Raw genomic sequence first — 19,914 nt, forward strand, 5'->3', positions numbered from 1 at the left:
CATTACACATCATCAATCAATCAATGTTTATTTATATAGCCCCAAATCACAAATGTCTCAAAGGACTGCACAAATCATTACGACTACAACATCCTCGGAAGAACCCACAAAAGGGCAAGGAAAACTCACACCCAGTGGGCAGGGAGAATTCACATCCAGTGGGACGCCAGTGACAATGCTGACTATGAGAAACCTTGGAGAGGACCTCAGATTTGGGCAACTCCGCCCCCCCCCCCCCCCCCTGTAGGGGACCGAAAGCAATGGATGTGGAGCGGGTCCAACATGATACTGTGAAAGTTCAATCCATAGTGGCTCCAACACAGCCGCGAGAGTTCAGTTCAAAGCGGATCCAAGACAGCAGCGAGAGTCCCGTCCACATGAAACCATCCCAAGCGGAGGCGGATCAGCAGCGTAGAGATGTCCCCAACCCATACACAGGCGAGCGGTCCATCCTCTGGACAGCCAGTACTTCATCCATGGTCCCCCCAAGGAATGGGGGGACATAGGAGAACAAGAAAAGAAGCGGCAGATCAACTGGTCTAAAAAGGAGGTCTATTTAAATGCTCGAGCATACAAATGAGTTTTAAGGTGAGACTTAAATGCTTCTATCTTGTATATTCCAATAAAGGTGCACTACACACTACTTTTGAATTCATTATTGGGTTTTGCGTATACAATGCAGTTAATCGTGATTAATCTGAGAAACAGTGCGATTAAATCTGATTAAAATGTTTAATTGTTGCCCTGCCCTAGTATGAATATTAAGTACCTTTTTAGTGTATAAATATTAAATACATATTAAGTGTAAGAATAATAACTACATGTTTATTGAATGAATATTAAATACAGGTTTAGTGTATTAATATTAAATATATGTTAGTTTATTAAAATTAAATACATATTTTTGTATTAATATTAAATACATGTTTAGTGTATTAATATTAAATACATGTTTAGTGTATAAATGTTAAATACATGTTTAGTGTATGAATATTAAATACATGTTTAGTGTATTAATATTAAATACATGTTTAGTGTATGAATATTAAATACATGTTTAGTGTATTAATATTAAATACATGTTTAGTGTATGAATATTAAATACATGTTTAGTGTAATAATATTAAATATATATTTAGTTTATTAAAATTAAATACATGTTTTTGTATTAATATTAAAAACATGTTTAGTGTATAAATATTAAATACATGTTTAGTGTATTAATATTGAATACATGTTTAGTGTATAAATATAAGTGTATGAGAAACCAAACGTATGTAAAAAAAAATAAAAGAAATAAAAAAAAGGAAAAAGAGAGAGAGAGACGGAGAGGACCGGACTTATTAAGAGGGAACGTGCGCCCTCCTGTGGACTTCTGCCGCAACTGCACACATAAAGAAATTCATTATTTCCAAGTGTGCCTTATTTAGAGGATAATAAATACATGTTTACTAAATGAATATTAAATACATGTTTAGTGTATAAATATTAAATACATGTTTAGTGTATTAATATTAAATACATGTTTAGTGTATGAATATTAAATACATGTTTAGTGTATGAATATTAAATACATGTTTAGTGTATGAATATTAAATACATGTTTAGTGTATGAATATATGTGTATGAGAAACATACCTTATGTAAAAAATAAATAAAAAAGGAAAAAGGCCGATATGGCTGGGCTGTAAAACAATATATCTATAATGATGTTAAAAAAATAGGAAAATGTTCAATAGGGCTCGACAAGGACTGGGAGGGGGGGGGGGGCAGAGTTATTAAGAGGGAACGTGCGCCCTCCTGTGGACTTCTGCTGCAACTGCACACATAAAGAAAATCATTATTTCCAAGTGTGCCTTATTTAGAGGATAATGAATACATGTTTACTGTATGAATATTAAATATATGATTAGTATATGATTACATATACGTTTAGTATATGATTATTAAATACATGTTCAGTGTATTAATATTAAATATATGATTAGTATATAATTAAATATACGTTTAGTATATGATTATTAAATACATGTTCAGTGTATCCATCCATCCATCATCTTCCGCTTATCCGAGGTCGGGTCGCGGGGGCAACAGCCTAAGCAGGGAAACCCAGACTTCCCTCTCCCCAGCCACTTCGTCTAGCTCTTCCCGGGGGATCCCGAGGCGTTCCCAGGCCAGCCGCTGAAGATCCCGGTCAGATGAAGCCATCAGGACCACATCATCTGCAAAAAGCAGAGACCTAATCCTGCGGTTACCAAACCGGAACCCCACAACGCCTTGACTGCGCCTAGAAATTCTGTCCATAAAAGTTATGAACAGAATGGGTGACAAAGGACAGCCTTGGCGAAGTCCAACCCTCACTGGAAATGTGTCCGACTTACTGCCGGCAATGCGAACCAAGCTCTGGCACTGATCATACAGGGAACGGACCGCCACAATAAGACAGTCCGATACCCCATACTCTCTGAGCACTCCCCACAGGACTTCCCGAGGGACACGGTCGAATGCCTTCTCCAAGTCCACAAAGCACATGTAGACTGGTTGGGCAAACTCCCATGCACCCTCAAGAACCCTGCCGAGAGTATAGAGCTGGTCCACAGTTCCACGACCAGGACGAAAACCACACTGTTCCTCCTGAATCCGAGGTTCGACTATCCGACGTAGCCTCCTCTCCAGTACACCTGAATAAACCTTACCGGGAAGGCTGAGGAGTGTGATCCCATGATAGTTGGAACACACCCTCCGGTCCCCCTTCTTAAAGAGAGGGACCACCACCCCGGTCTGCCAATCCAGAGGTACCGCCCCCGATGTCCACGCGATGCTGCAAAGTCTTGTCAACCAAGACAGCCCCACAGCATCCAGAGCCTTAAGGAACTCCGGGCGGATCTCATCCACCCCTGGGGCCTTGCCACCGAGGAGCTTTTTAACTACCTCAGCGACCTCAGCCCCAGAAATAGGAGAGTCCACCACAGATTCCCCAGGCACTGCTTCCTCATAGGAAGACGTGTTGGTGGGATTGAGGAGGTCTTCGAAGTATTCCTTCCACCTATCCACAACATCCGCAGTCGAAGTCAGCAGAACACCATCCGCACCATACACGGTGTTGATAGTGCACTGCTTCCCCTTCCTGAGGCGCCGTATGGTGGTCCAGAATCGCTTCGAAGCCGTTCGGAAGTCGTTTTCCATGGCTTCCCCGAACTCTTCCCATGTCCGAGTTTTTGCCTCCGCGACCGCTGAAGCTGCACACCGCTTGGCCTGTCGGTACCTGTCCACTGCCTCCGGAGTCCTATGAGCCAAAAGGACCCGATAGGACTCCTTCTTCAGCTTGACGGCATCCCTCACCGCTGGTGTCCACCAAGGGGTTTTAGGATTGCCGGCCCGACAGGCACCAACTACCTTGCGGCCACAGCTCCGATCTGCCGCCTCGACAATAGAGGTGCGGAACATGGTCCACTCGGACTCAATGTCCAGCACCTCCCTCGTGACATGTTCAAAGTTCTTCCGGAGGTGGGAATTGAAACTTTGTCTGACAGGAGTCTCTGCCAGACGTTCCCAGCAGACCCTCACAATGCGTTTGGGCCTGCCAGGTCTGTCCGGCATCCTCCCCCACCATCGCAGCCAACTCACCACCAGGTGGTGATCGGTAGAAAGCTCCGCCCCTCTCTTCACCCGAGTGTCCAAAACATGAGGCCGCAAATCCGATGACACAACTACAAAGTCGATCATGGAACTGCGGCCTAGGGTGTCCTGGTGCCAAGTGCACATATGGACACCCTTATGTTTGAACATGGTGTTTGTTATCGACAAACTGTGACGAGCACAAAAGTCCAATAACAAAACACCACTCGGGTTCAGATCCGGGCGACCATTCTTCCCAATCACGCCTCTCCAGGTTTCACTGTCGTTGCCAACGTGAGCGTTGAAGTCTCCCAGTAGGACAAGGGAATCACCCGGGGGAGCACTTTCCAGTACTCCCTCGAGTGTTCCCAAAAAGGGTGGGTACTCTGAACTGCTGTTTGGTGCGTAAGCACAAACAACAGTCAGGACCCGTCCCCCCACCCGAAGGCGGAGGGAGGCTACCCTTTCGTCCACCGGGTTGAACTCCAACGTACAGGCTTTGAGCCGGGGGGAAACAAGAATTGCCACCCCAGCCCGTCGCCTCTCACTGCCGGCAACGCCAGAGTGGAAGAGGGTCCAATCCCTCTCGAGAGAACTGGTTCCAGAGCCCTTGCTGTGCGTCGAAGTGAGTCCAGCCGGAATTTCTCGACTTCGCGCACTAGCTCAGGCTCCTTCCCCCCCAGTGAGGTGACGTTCCACGTCCCGAGAGCTAGCTTCTGTAGCCGAGGATCGGACCGCCAAGTGCCCTGCCTTCGGCTGTCGCCCAGCACACACTGCACCCGACCTCTATGGCCCCTGCTATGGGTGGTGAGCCCATTGGAGGGGTGACCCACGTTGCCTCTTCGGGCTGTGCCCGGCCGGGCCCCATGGGAACAGGCCCGGCCACCAGGCGCTCGCCATCGTGCCCCACCTCCGGGCCTGGCTCCAGAGGGGGGCCCCGGTGACCCGCGTCCGGGCGAAGGAAATCTGGGTCCATGGTTTTTCATCTTCATAAAGGTCTTCGAGCTGCTCTTTGTCTGATCCCTCACCTAGAACCTGTTTGCCTTGGGAGACCCTACCAGGGGGCTTTATGCCCCCGGACAACATAGCTCCTAGGATCATTGGGACACGCAAACTCCTCTACCACGGTAAGGTGGCAGCTCAGAGAGGAGAGGTTTAGTATATGATTATTAAACGTATATTTAATTATATACTAATCATATATTTAATATTAATACACTGAACATGTATTTAATAATCATATACATTTAGTATATGATTATTAAATACATGTTCAGTGTATAAATGTTAGATACATGTTTAATATTAAATACATGTTTGTGTACATACACTGTGGTTTGTGTACATACACTGTGGTTTTTGTACTACTAGTGGTACATACACTGTGGTTTGTGTACATACACTGTGGTTTGTGTACATACACTGTGGTTTGTGTACATACACTGTGGTTTGTGTACATACACTGTGGTTTGTGTACATACACTGTGGTTTGTGTACATACATTGTGGTTTGTGTACTACTAGTGGTACATACACTGTGGTTTGTGTACACAATCCCTAAAATTCTTGCAATGTCACTTTGAGAAAGGTTGTTCTTAAACTGTTTGACTATTTGCTCACGCAGTTGTGGACAAAGGGGTGTACCTCGCCCCATCCTTTCTTGTGACGGACTGAGCATTTTTTGGGAAGCTGATTTTATACCCAATCATGGCACCCACCTGTATGTGTATATATATATATATATATATATATATATATATATATATATATATATATATATATATATATATATATATATATATATATATATATATATAGGAATTCACTTTTCTCTCTTTTGTAGTACTACTGTACTTTGGTAGTCCTCCAGTCCACGTTGTTACATGGTTTACTTTCACGTCACTGTACAAAAAGAAATACTGTAAAGAATGTTAGTCTTCTATTTGTATATGGTAGTTCTAAAAGTCCAACCAAAGTGGGCCAGTCAGCACATTTGTCTCCAAAATAAAATGAGTTTCTGACTGTTTTTAATAAAAAAAATATTTAAAAAATAGTCTTCTTTTTATTCTTACACTAACAAAAATAACTGTTTTTCTTTGCTTTGGTTGACAAATAACAAACAAGGTGGATTTTTGTTTGTTTGTTCCTTTTTTTTTGTATTTTCATTGCCGGACAAGAACTCCCAAGATGAAGATTGAAGAAAAAAACACATTTGAATAGTAATACTAGTAATAATAGTAACACTACGCTAATGGGGAAAGTCATAGCGTGGCTCAGGTGGTAGAGCAACTCGAAAGGTTCCAGGTTCGATCCCCGCTTCTGCCATCCGAGTCAGTGCCGATGTGTCCTTGGGCAAGGCACCTGCTTTCCCTTCACTTATTAACAGTAATAGTAGTCAGTACTTGAAGGTAGAAAATGACTACTGTGTACAATAAAAACAAAGTAATACTTATATATGCATGTTGAGAATAATACATGAATGAATGCTTCATTTCAGAGAATAAATGATAAAAGTAATAAGTAACAGAATGTGTGACCATTAAATATCTGAATGTGAATAAATGTTGATATTATGCAGTAAAAAGAGAATGTTATTACTAAATGTATGTTTAATTTACATGTTGTACATTAACATTAGGTAACAAATAGGTGAATGTCCTGCAATTTAATAATGAGTGTTATTTTCAGCAAGGTACTTGTGTTGTACTTTGATGTACTCCTACTTCCAAGTGACTTTGTCAAGTACTAGTAAAGGAAGAGATGATGCAGTACTTGAAGTCTTTACTTTTGTCCTGAGATGAAGATCAACTTCATGAAGACACCTTATCAATGTCAACATGACCAAAGTAGGAAGAAAGAAGGAAGGGGGCGGAGCCTCTTTCATTTTCTGATGTTAAGTTGGCCCTGTGATGAGATGGCCACTTGTCCAGGGTGTATCCCTCCTTCCGCCCGATTGTAGCTGAGATAGGCACCAGCGCCCCCCGCGACCCCAAAGGGAAGCGGTAGAAAATGGATGGATGAATGAAGTTCCTGGTCAAAGCTGTTATACATTATATGCCTTGAGCTCTTACTTTGAAGGCCCTAAGAGCGGAAGTGGTGACACGATGAGTGGAGCGGAGATGTTTATATATGTCGCCTATACTGTATAAAAGTACAAAATAACAAACACCGAGGGAGGCTCCAGTTTTACACCGGGACCACTTTATTTCAAAATTTTTTTTAAAATGTTTATTCATAAATTTCAATAATAACAAACAGATGAGAAACAATAATCAAAATAGTTCAAAACAGTATAAAACATTAGAAAACATTAGAAAAACAGTACAAAACAGCACCTATACTGTATAAAAGTTGTGAGGCTCAAAGTAACAAAAATAGAATACCAAAAAAATATATATATATAATAACCAGTTGCAAAGCCATAGGCTCATTCAGATTAATTAAATAACTTAAATTTGGAACACAGCATCATCGTTTTCAACTTTCTTTATTTCAAACCTTTTTTTTTTTTGGAATGTTTATTTATAAATTTCAACAATTACAAACAGTAAGTCCAACAGCAATATAAAACATATATATATATATATATATATATATATATATATATATATATATATAATAAACAAAGTACAGATTCATTAAATAACTTAAATTTGGAACACAGCATCATCGTTTTCAACTTTATTTCAAACCTGTCTCCGCCTGCGTCACACAAGTGACGTCACTGTTGGAGAGCCATATAGCACACCGTGATTGGTGGATTCCTTCAGCTCCGCCCACAACGCTGTCAAGCACCATTCATATCAAACTCTCACTAACATTCAACTTTCATATTAGCGTGGGAGCCGCAAAATAAGATCTCACGTGTCTGAGACCCTGGTCTAATATATATATAGATGTGTCAGAAGTGCTACTGACACTTTGATCATGTTTGCTTTTCCTGTCTTTGAAATCACTTCCTGTCCTGCTGCTCTTATTTTCTTACTGTTTCCTGTTTGCTCTCTGTCTTTTGTGGCACCTTTACTATCTGCTCCGTGTCTGCACACCTGTTCCTCGTTTAATTAGTTGTATTTAGTTCCACCTGAGTCCCTCCTTCACTGCTTCATCATTATTCTTTTTTGACGGATGTGGATCGGACGGGTTTTATTCGCAGTGAGTAATACTTTGCTCTTTTACACTGGCGTTCTATTGTTTGTCTTCATGCTTCTACCGTGTGCTTTATTGCTGATTTAAAGTTGTGTTTGTGTTGCTGTGACAGTTTGCTCTTTTACACTGGCGTTCTATTGTTTGTCTTGATGCTTCTACCGTGTGCTTTATTACTGCTTTTAAAAAATAGAAGATTAAAATAAAATACAAAAATAAAAAATCAGTCTTAGCCTAGTCCCTGGAGTGGGGGTCCAGACTGAGGCCAAGGGAAAAGAACAACTCATAGCCATAGTACACATCCCTCTTCCATGTGTGTAAGAGGGAAACATCAAACATCAAAGAACACAGAGGACATTAAAGACATTAAAGCAGCAGATACAAGCAGACACTTCTACATACAGCTATGAATAAAAAGTAAAAGAAACATATCCACTGTGGTGGCCTCTGTGGTGTTCCACGCCATCGTCTGCTGAGGAGGAGGGAGCATGGCCAGAGACAGGAGCAGACCCAACAAAGCAACCAAGACAGCCGACTCCACTCTCGGCCAGTGTCCAGTCTGCATGGATGAGCGAGGACACGTCCAAGGTGACTGAGGTGTCCGACACCTGCTCACCCAGTCAAGACACCGGGAAGCCTCTCCGTCCCAGTAGCTCAGTGCTAGCTCCGCAGTCCTGTCCCCTCATCCGCATCTCCTCCAGTACATCCAAACAGACTCCGGTGTAGCAGAGACCCTGCAGCTGGTCTCCATGGCCAAAAGGCTCCCGGGAGGCAGATCCAAAAGTCCACAAAAAAAGCACCACAGAGGTCACGAAAGTGGCACCCCTTGTCACACAGTCCCAAAGGGTCCCGGACCAAAAGGCAAAAAAATATAATACCACATGAAAACAAGAGGGAAACACAAAAGGATGACACAAGAGCACAGAGATCCTGCCTACAGCAGCCACTACAGCAGCGCCATCTTGGAAAAAAAACAAAAAAAAAACATGACCATAGTAACTCATTAGATGACCATAGTAACTCATTAGATGACCATAGTAACTCATTAGATGACCATAGTAACTCATTAGATGACCATAGTAACTCATTAGATGACCATAGTAACTCATTACATGACCATAGTAACTCATTACATGACCATAGTAACTCATTAGATGACCATAGTAATTCATTACATGACCGTAGTAACTCATTACATGAGCATAGTAAGTAATTAGATGACCATAGTAACTCATTACATGACCATAGTAAGTAATTAGATGACCATAGTAACTCATTAGATGACCATAGTAATTCATTACATGACCGTAGTAACTCATTACATGAGCATAGTAAGTAATTAGATGACCATAGTAACTCATTAGATGACCATAGTAATTCATTAGATGACCATAGTAATTCATTACATGACCGTAGTAACTCATTAGATGACCATAGTAACTCATTAGATGACCATAGTAACTCATTAGATGACCATAGTAACTCATTACATGACCATAGTAAGTAATTAGATGACCATAGTAAATAATTACATGACCATAGTAATTCATTACATGACCGTAGTAACTCATTACATGACCATAGTAACTCATTACATGAGCATAGTAACTATTATATCATGCCAAAGCGCAGATTCCCAGCATGGAAAGACTTGGTATAGTTGAAGACTTGGGGTGATTATAAAAGAAGAGTGCACATCATGATGGCCGCTACACTTTCCATCTTAAACATCTAAAAGATGAATGGGCCAGGTTGAAAAGCTAAACGGGCCGCATGTGGCCCCGGGCCTTCATTTGCCCAGGTCTGGTCTAAGGGAAGGTGGACAGGATGAATAACAGCTTCCACAGAGGCAAAATGACAATAAAGTGCAAAACCTTAGCCTCACAAAAGAGACATGAAGAAGAATCCATCTTTACATGAACATGAACTGATGAAAAAAAGCTTGTTGTTAGTAGAACTTGCAATCTGTCTAATCATCATCCAAAATGTAGGCCAGGTCCACATGATCAGTACTTGCAGGCGTGGCAGCTTCACGTTACATCACTTCCTGTCAAAATATTTGACACCATGTCACAATTACCCTGGTGACAATTTGCTTTCTTTCAGTGACAATGTCATATAAAACATTGGTGCCCAACCACCGGGCCGCGGCTCGATTGGTACCGGGTCGCAGAAGAATCTATTATTAATTTATTTTTTTAATCAACATAAAAAAGACAAGATACACTTACAAGAAATGCCAGCGTATTAAATGATGTGGTTAAAGTTATTAATCGCATTAAAGCACACACACTTAACTGCCGCCTGTTTGTGAGGACATGGACGTGGAGCACCTGACCCTAACTCTTAAACACAGAAATAAGATGCTTATCTCGTGGGAAATCACTGGCCAGAGTTTTGGAATTACGAGAGCCACTGCAAAGATTCCTCTCAGAAAAGAAGTCACCGCTGGCAGAACATTTCATTGACGAGGAAAGGGCAGCAAGACTGGCTTACTTGTGCCACATATTCTGCTGCCTCTGTCAATCTGTCACTTCAGGGACAAATGACAACGGTATTTAAATTGGCAGATAAAGTAGCTGCATTTAAAATCAAAGGTGTGAACAGAGGCATATTGGACATGTTTCAAACATTGGCAGGGTTTTTGCGTGAGACTGAGCCTGCACCTTCATTCACAAGCTGCTGCACCTTCATTCACAAGCTGCTGCACCTTCATTCACAAGCTGCTGCACCTTCATTCAGAAGCTGCTGCACCTTCATTCACAAGCTGCTGCACCTTCATTCACAAGCTGCTGCACCTTCATTCAGAAGCTGCTGCACCTTCATTCACAAGCTGCTGCACCATCATTCACAAGCTGCTGCACCATCATTCACAAGCTGCTGCACCTTCATTCACAAGCTGCTGCACCTTCATTCACAAGCTGCTGCACCTTCATTCACAAGCTGCTGCACCTTCATTCACAAGCTGCTGCACCTTCATTCACAAGCTGCTGCACCTTCATTCACAAGCTGCTGCACCATCATTCACAAGCTGCTGCACCATCATTCACAAGCTGCTGCACCTTCATTCACAAGCTGCTGCACCTTCATTCACAAGCTGCTGCACCTTCATTCACAAGCTGCTGCACCTTCATTCACAAGCTGCTGCACCTTCATTCACAAGCTGCTGCACCATCATTCACAAGCTGCTGCACCTTCATTCACAAGCTGCTGCACCTTCATTCACAAGCTGCTGCACCTTCATTCACAAGCTGCTGCACCTTCATTCACAAGCTGCTGCACCTTCATTCACAAGCTGCTGCACCTTCATTCACAAGCTGCTGCACCATCATTCACAAGCTGCTGCACCATCATTCACAAGCTGCTGCACCTTCATTCACAAGCTGCTGCACCTTCATTCACAAGCTGCTGCACCTTCATTCACAAGCTGCTGCACCTTCATTCACAAGCTGCTGCACCATCATTCACAAGCTGCTGCACCTTCATTCACAAGCTGCTGCACCATCATTCAGAAGCTGCTGCACCTTCATTCACAAGCTGCTGCACCTTCATTCACAAGCTGCTGCACCATCATTCACAAGCTGCTGCACCTTCATTCACAAGCTGCTGCACCTTCATTCACAAGCTGCTGCACCATCACCTGTCTGTGCTTGGAAAAGACTTTGAGCGCTTCTCCCCAACTTCAAAAGACCCACGAACTGCCAGGGAATGGATCTGCGACCCATTCGTCAACAAAGCAGATGAATCCAGCATGTCTGTGCAAGAAGAAGACTGGACATAAGAGACACACTTGGGGTGTCTTTGTCTCCCATTACCTCCAGTTGGGACCGTCTCTCTGCAGTGACAGCCACCAAAACAAAACAAGGTAGCAGACTGGACATAAGAGACACACTTGGGGTGTCTTTGTCTCCCATTACCTCCAGTTGGGACCGTCTTTCTGCAGTGACAGCCACCAAAACAAAACAAGGTAGCAGACTGGACATAAGAGACACACTTGGGGTGTCTTTGTCTCCCATTACCTCCAGTTGGGACCGTCTTTCTGCAGTGACAGCCACCAAAACAAAACAAGGTAGCAGACTGGACATAAGAGACACACTTGGGGTGTCTTTGTCTCCCATTACCTCCAGTTGGGACCGTCTTTCTGCAGTGACAGCCACCAAAACAAAACAAGGTAGCAGACTGGACATAAGAGACACACTTGGGGTGTCTTTGTCTCCCATTACCTCCAGTTGGGACCGTCTTTCTGCAGTGACAGCCACCAAAACAAAACAAGGTAGCAGACTGGACATAAGAGACACACTTGGGGTGTCTTTGTCTCCCATTACCTCCAGTTGGGACCGTCTTTCTGCAGTGACAGCCACCAAAACAAAACAAGGTAGCAGACTGGACATAAGAGACACACTTGGGGTGTCTTTGTCTCCCATTACCTCCAGTTGGGACCGTCTTTCTGCAGTGACAGCCACCAAAACAAAACAAGGTAGCAGACTGGACATAAGAGACACACTTGGGGTATCTTTGTCTCCCATTACCTCCAGTTGGGACCGTCTTTCTGCAGTGACAGCCACCAAAACAAAACAAGGTAGCAGACTGGACATAAGAGACACACTTGGGGTGTCTTTGTCTCCCATTACCTCCAGTTGGGACCGTCTTTCTGCAGTGACAGCCACCAAAACAAAACAAGGTAGCAGACTGGACATAAGAGACACACTTGGGGTGTCTTTGTCTCCCATTACCTCCAGTTGGGACCGTCTTTCTGCAGTGACAGCCACCAAAACAAAACAAGGTAGCAGACTGGACATAAGAGACACACTTGGGGTGTCTTTGTCTCCCATTACCTCCAGTTGGGACCGTCTCTCTGAAGAGAAACAAGCTCAGGGCTCCCATTCATCTAGAGTTACGGTGAGTTAAAAATCTCATGCACTGTATATTCCTTTTTAACGTTGTATCTGCATCTAATTTTGAAGGCATGTAACTGTTACCATAGCAACGAGCATCAGAGCATGTTTGGGCAGAGGGAAGTGAGGCTGAGAAGAACTTGTGAGTCGACTCAGGGACACAAACATGCAGGAGGCTTATCTGGAGGTTCAAACTGACAACTTTATTTCATCCATCCATCCATTTTCTACCGCTTATTCCTTTTGGGGTCGCGGGGGGCGCTGGTGCCTATCTCAGCAACAATTGGGCGGGAGGTGGAGTACACCCTGGACAAGTTGCCACCTCATCACGGGGTCAACACAGATAGACAGACAACATTCACACACTAGGGACCATTTAGTGTTGCCAATCAACCTATCCCCAGGTGCATGTCTTTGGAGGTGGGAGGGGCCTATCCCCAGGTACATGTCTTTGGAGGTGGGAGGGGCCTACCATCCCCAGGTGCATGTCTTTGGAGGTGGGAGGGGCCTACCATCCCCAGGTGCATGTCTTTGGAGGTGGGAGGGGCCTATCCCCAGGTACATGTCTTTGGAGGTGGGAGGGGCCTATCCCCAGGTGCATGTCTTTGGAGGTGGGAGGGGCCTATCCCCAGGTGCATGTCTTTGGAGGTGGGAGGGGCCTATCCCCAGGTGCATGTCTTTGGAGGTGGGAGGGGCCTATCCCCAGGTGCATGTCTTTGGAGGTGGGAGGGGCCTATCCCCAGATGCATGTCTTTGGAGGTGGGAGGGGCCTATCCCCAGGTGCATGTCTTTGGAGGTGGGAGGGGCCTATCATCCCCAGGTACATGTCTTTGGAGGTGGGAGGGGCCTATCCCCAGGTGCATGTCTTTGGAGGTGGGAGGAAGTTGGAGGTAAGCCAAGCAGTCACTGGCAGAACAAGCATACTCCAGACAGAAAGATCCCGAGCCCAGATTGGAAGTCAGGATCTTGGTATTGTGAGACAGACGCACTAACCCTGTGCTAGAATAGCCATAATAAAGAGTGAATACACCTAGGTGGGTTTTTTTTTATTGTTTGTGCTACGGCGCCATCTTATGGAGCAAATGTGCTGATTGCAGGTGCTGCTTCCCTTTACGACTAGTGCTTCTTTTTCTCATCCCACCCAAAGTGCCGTCAGTCTTCCAGCTGTTCTGTCCTACAGATTTTCATGCACCCCTCCAGGCAACATTTGTAACTTTTGCACCACAACTAAAACTATTCTTGCTTACTAAAGCGTCTGTAGGAGAGTTTTCTTGCATATTTGTTGGATTTACTGTTATGTGTATATGTATTTATGGCGGACTTGCCTGGGAGTTTTAAGATGGGCGTGGCTACCACTGTCATGTGACTACTTAGGTTGCTTTTAAAAATGGTGTGATTGTTGGTTTGGTAAGAAAACAGCGTGCTTGGTCACCGACATATCACACTTGTGAGATCATTGTATTATGTCCACTTTTCTTGGTTAGATCAACTGAACTATTGTTTGAAATCAATGTTTGCTTGCTTCCTTTCTTTTGTGTTTGTTGTGTGTCCGCTAAGTCCGCAGCTGGCTGGCTGTTTGACAAACACGCACTGTTTTAGCTTTTCAACGACATTGGCAAAATGATGAAGTTAAAGACTACAACCACAGTAATGTGCGGATTGAAATCTGTTGTATTAGAGTGCTGTCACCTTGTGTGTCTGGATGCATTTGAGAGTTCAAAGGTTTATTCTTGACTTGAGTTTGAAAATATCGGCACTTTACTTCCTGGTTTGGCCGATGGGATTTGTAGTTCTCTAATGTAGTTCATCTTAAATGTGTAATGTGTGGCTCAAACAGAGCGCCTGTGTTTTTTGTTTTTTTAGTATGCTTGTCCATCAATCATGGTGACATTATAAAAAATTCTCATCACATTTAAAACATTATATGACATAAATTAATGGTGATGATAAAATGTAATGCTAAAATGAATAAGTTAGGGTAAAATCACAGTGATTGATAATCTGTCATATCATGGTTGACAACAATATGGTTCAGTTGATGAATTCATGTCTATTATTTACATTATGATCATTCAAAAACAGATACATTGTTTTGTTGTGTTCATGTCTACTTTTAGGTTATTACCTGCTGCTGCTACTGCAATAGTATTAAATAAAACAAGCAAAGAGTGCACACAACTAATTCCTTTCATGCTGGGGACGGCGTGGCGAAGTTGGTAGAGTGGCTGTGCCAGCAATCTGAGGGTGACTGGTTCAATCGCCACCTTCTACCATCCTAGTCACGTCCGTTGTGTCCTTGGGCAAGACACTTCACCCTTGCTCCTGATGGGTCCTGGTGAGCACCTTGCATGGCAGCTCCCTCCGTCGGTGTGTGAATGGGCTCTGGGCTCCTTAAAAAGGGTTAGAAAAGCGCTATACAAGTACAACACATTTACCATCTGAGTGAGGACCCATATTCAGAGGGCCAATACAGAAAAAACTGAACAATATTCCTACATGCTATGGTCATGTAATGACGCTGGTGTCGCTAGCATTAGCGAATATACCAACATGTTTACAAGTCGCTGTGTTAGTATTCATTCTTTTCCTATCGTTTCAGTTTCACGTCACCATGGAGATATGGAGTCTGTCTAGCTACTCCCGGAGCTAGCTTGCGCGGTGACTTCTATTTTGTTTGATCAGCCGTTTTACTGCCGTGTTACAGACACTGTTTGGATGCACTTAAGGTATGTAAGTAAACCTTTACTAGATCTAAATGAGTAAATACTGGAAGCCATTTCACAAGGTGGATATCTGCGGTGCGGCTAATGTATGGAAAATATGTTTTCCTTCTCCAATGACCCGTTTCCAAGTTGGCTGTGTGGGCGGGAACTGTCACATGATGTACATTTGAGGACGGGAACTGTCACTTGATGCACATTTCAGGGCGGGAACTGTCACATGATGTACATTTGAGGACGGGAACTGTCACTTGATGCACATTTCAGGGCGGGAACTGTCACATGATGTACATTTGAGGACGGGAACTGTCAGTTGATGCACATTTCAGGGCGGGAACTGTTACATGATGTACATTTCAGGGCGGGAACTGTCACTTGATGCACATTTCAGGGCGGGAACTGTCACTTGATGCACATTTCAGGGCGGGAACTGTCACTTGATGTACATTTCAGGGCGGGAACTGTTACATAATGTACATTTCAGGGCGGGAACTGTCACATGATGTACATTTGAGGGCGGGAACTGTCACTTGATGCACATTTCAGGGCGGGAACTGTCACTTGATGCACATTTCAGGGCGGGAACTGTTACGTGATGTACATTTCAGGGCGGGAACTGTTACATGATGTACATTTCAGGGCGTGAACTGTCACTTGATGCACATTTCAGGACAAGAAAGACTGGATTGCAAAGTGTTTGCTTTGGAGACATTCAGGCAGGGACACAGCCATTGAAGTTGTAAACATACCCTCGTCCATCTTATTACCCTGGCTGGTGAATACGTGGAGGAAAAGCTATTTCATTATTGTCAGTAAGCTCTTAGGCTGGGATGAGCAAATAATGTGTGTCAAACTCAAGGTCCGAGGGCCAGATCTGGACCACCACATGGTTTGAAGTGAAAGCCTGGAAATAATGTGCACTTCCTTTTCCTTGCTAAATATCTTCGTCTGTCACTTTTGACTTACAATCTCATGTCTTCTTCAACTTGACAACTGTCTGATCTTGCAAAAGCGTGAAACACGTCCAAAGCTGCAGTTTTGTTGGTTGGACTATAACAATGTCAAAAAGAGCAAATGTTTGTGACGTAATGCTTTTAAAACTTCATGAAAAAAAACACATCATTTTGACAGTATCTAAAGACAACATCAGCTTTGTGTTAGAAGTGACTGTGAGTGTATTATTATTATTTTGAGTTGTTGGAATCAAAAGCCAAGTTGATTTTGAGTGTAGTTGTAAAGATCCAGCAGCTGAAAATCCAACATTTGCTGAGTATGTAAATAGGGAGAGCATTCCTGACTTGGTCTCTAGAGTTGTCTTCCAGTCCAGTCAATGACTTGCACTTTACATTCCTGACTTGGTCTCTAGAGTTGTCTTCCAGTCCAGTCAATGACTTGCACTTTACTTTCCTGACTTGGTCTCTAGAGTTGTCTTCCAGTCCAGTCAATGACTTGCACTTTACATTCCTGACTTGGTCTCTAGAGTTGTCTTCCAGTCCAGTCAATGACTTGCACTTTACATTCCTGACTTGGTCTCTAGAGTTGTCTTCCAGTTCAGTCAATGACTTGCACTTTACTTTCCTGACTTGGTCTCTAGAGTTGTCTTCCAGTCCAGTCAATGACTTGCACTTTACATTCCTAACTTGGTCTCTAGAGTTGTCTTCCAGTCCTTTCAATGACTTGCACTTTACATTCCTGACTTGGTCTCTAGAGTTGTCTTCCAGTTCAGTCAATGACTTGCACTTTACATTCCTGACTTGGTCTCTAGAGTTGTCTTCCAGTCCAGTCAATGACTTGCACTTTACTTTCCTGACTTGGTCTCTAGAGTTGTCTTCCAGTCCAGTCAATGACTTGCACTTTACATTCCTAACTTGGTCTCTAGAGTTGTCTTCCAGTCCTTTCAATGACTTGCACTTTACATTCCTGACTTGGTCTCTAGAGTTGTCTTCCAGTTCAGTCAATGACTTGCACTTTACATTCCTGACTTGGTCTCTAGAGTTGTCTTCCAGTCCAGTCAATGACTTGCACTTTACTTTCCTGACTTGGTCTCTAGAGTTGTCTTCCAGTCCAGTCAATGACTTGCACTTTACATTCCTAACTTGGTCTCTAGAGTTGTCTTCCAGTCCAGTCAATGACTTGCACTTTACATTCCTAACTTGGTCTCTAGAGTTGTCTTCCAGTCCTTTCAATGACTTGCACTTTACATTCCTGACTTGGTCTCTAGAGTTGTCTTCCAGTTCAGTCAATGACTTGCACTTTACATTCCTGACTTGGTCTCTAGAGTTGTCTTCCAGTCCAGTCAATGACTTGCACTTTACATTCATGACTTGGTCTCTAGAGTTGTCTTCCAGTCCAGTCAATGACTTGCACTTTACATTCATGACTTGGTCTCTAGAGTTGTCTTCCAGTCCAGTCAATGACTTGCACTTTACATTCCTCACTTGGTCTCTAGAGTTGTCTTCCAGTCCAGTCAATGACTTGCACTTTACATTCCTCACTTGGTCTCTAGAGTTGTCTTCCAGTCATTTCAATGACTTGCACTTTACATTCCTCACTTGGTCTCTAGAGTTGTCTTCCAGTCCAGTCAATGACTTGCACTTTACATTCATGACTTGGTCTCTAGAGTTGTCTTCCAGTCCAGTCAATGACTTGCACTTTACATTCCTCACTTGGTCTCTAGAGTTGTCTTCCAGTCCAGTCAATGACTTGCACTTTACATTCCTCACTTGGTCTCTAGAGTTGTCTTCCAGTCATTTCAATGACTTGCACTTTACATTCCTCACTTGGTCTCTAGAGTTGTCTTCCAGTCCTTTCAATGACTTGCACTTTACATTCCTGACTTGGTCTCTAGAGTTGTCTTCCAGTCCTTTCAATGACTTGCACTTTACATTCCTCACTTGGTCTCTAGAGTTGTCTTCCAGTCCATTCAATGACTTGCACTTTACATTCCTGACTTGGTCTCTAGAGTTGTCTTCCAGTCCTTTCAATGACTTGCACTTTACATTCCTCACTTGGTCTCTAGAGTTGTCTTCCAGTCATTTCAATGACTTGCACTTTACATTCCTCACTTGGTCTCTAGAGTTGTCTTCCAGTCCAGTCAATGACTTGCACTTTACATTCCTGACTTGGTCTCTAGAGTTGTCTTCCAGTCCTTTCAATGACTTGCACTTTACATTCCTGACTTGGTCTCTAGAGTTGTCTTCCAGTCCTTTCAATGACTTGCACTTTACATTCCTCACTTGGTCTCTAGAGTTGTCTTCCAGTCCATTCAATGACTTGCACTTTACATTCCTGACTTGGTCTCTAGAGTTGTCTTCCAGTCCTTTCAATGACTTGCACTTTACATTCCTCACTTGGTCTCTAGAGTTGTCTTCCAGTCCATTCAATGACTTGCACTTTACATTCCTGACTTGGTCTCTAGAGTTGTCTTCCAGTCCAGTCAATGACTTGCACTTTACATTCCTGACTTGGTCTCTAGAGTTGTCTTCCAGTCCTTTCAATGACTTGCACTTTACATTCCTGACTTGGTCTCTAGAGTTGTCTTCCAGTCAAGTCAATGACTTGCACTTTACATTCCTGACTTGGTCTCTAGAGTTGTCTTCCAGTCCAGTCAATGACTTGCACTTTACATTCCTGACTTGGTCTCTAGAGTTGTCTTCCAGTCCTTTCAATGACTTGCACTTTACTTTCCTGACTTGGTCTCTAGAGTTGTCTTCCAGTCCTTTCAATGACTTGCACTTTACATTCCTGACTTGGTCTCTAGAGTTGTCTTCCAGTCCAGTCAATGACTTGCACTTTACATTCCTGACTTGGTCTCTAGAGTTGTCTTCCAGTCCAGTCAATGACTTGCACTTTACATTCCTGACTTGGTCTCTAGAGTTGTCTTCCAGTCCAGTCAATGACTTGCACTTTACATTCCTGACTTGGTCTCTAGAGTTGTCTTCCAGTCCATTCAATGACTTGCACTTTACATTCCTGACTTGGTCTCTAGAGTTGTCTTCCAGTCCAGTCAATGACTTGCACTTTACATTCCTGACTTGGTCTCTAGAGTTGTCTTCCAGTCCTTTCAATGACTTGCACTTTACTTTCCTGACTTGGTCTCTAGAGTTGTCTTCCAGTCCTTTCAATGACTTGCACTTTACTTTCCTGACTTGGTCTCTAGAGTTGTCTTCCAGTCCAGTCAATGACTTGCACTTTACATTCCTGACTTGGTCTCTAGAGTTGTCTTCCAGTCCTTTCAATGACTTGCACTTTACTTTCCTGACTTGGTCTCTAGAGTTGTCTTCCAGTCCTTTCAATGACTTGCACTTTACATTCCTGACTTGGTCTCTAGAGTTGACTTCCAGTCCTTTCAATGACTTGCACTTTACTTTCCTGACTTGGTCTCTAGAGTTGTCTTCCAGTCCAGTCAATGACTTGCACTTTACATTCCTGACTTGGTCTCTAGAGTTGTCTTCCAGTCCTTTCAATGACTTGCACTTTACATTCCTGACTTGGTCTCTAGAGTTGACTTCCAGTCCTTTCAATGACTTGCACTTTACT

The 19,914-nt window shown here is 43.4% G+C and overlaps 1 long non-coding RNA gene across 3 annotated transcripts in view; it reads left to right on the forward strand.

Moving 5' to 3' along the window:
• Positions 1–7,626: 7,626 nt before the first annotated feature.
• Positions 7,627–19,914, forward strand: part of LOC133541357 (uncharacterized) — a 68,617-nt gene continuing 56,329 nt past the window's right edge. The window contains exons 1-2 of one of the 3 annotated variants that reach the window (XR_009803847.1): positions 7,627–7,769; positions 15,255–15,381. This is a non-coding gene — a long non-coding RNA (uncharacterized LOC133541357). The remainder of the gene's footprint in view (positions 7,770–15,254; positions 15,382–19,914) is intronic. The other 2 variants (XR_009803846.1, XR_009803848.1) reach the window with 2 other exon arrangements.

Source organism: Nerophis ophidion, linkage group LG23, assembly GCF_033978795.1.
Source record: "Nerophis ophidion isolate RoL-2023_Sa linkage group LG23, RoL_Noph_v1.0, whole genome shotgun sequence".
In the NCBI taxonomy this organism is placed as follows: domain Eukaryota; kingdom Metazoa; phylum Chordata; class Actinopteri; order Syngnathiformes; family Syngnathidae; genus Nerophis; species Nerophis ophidion.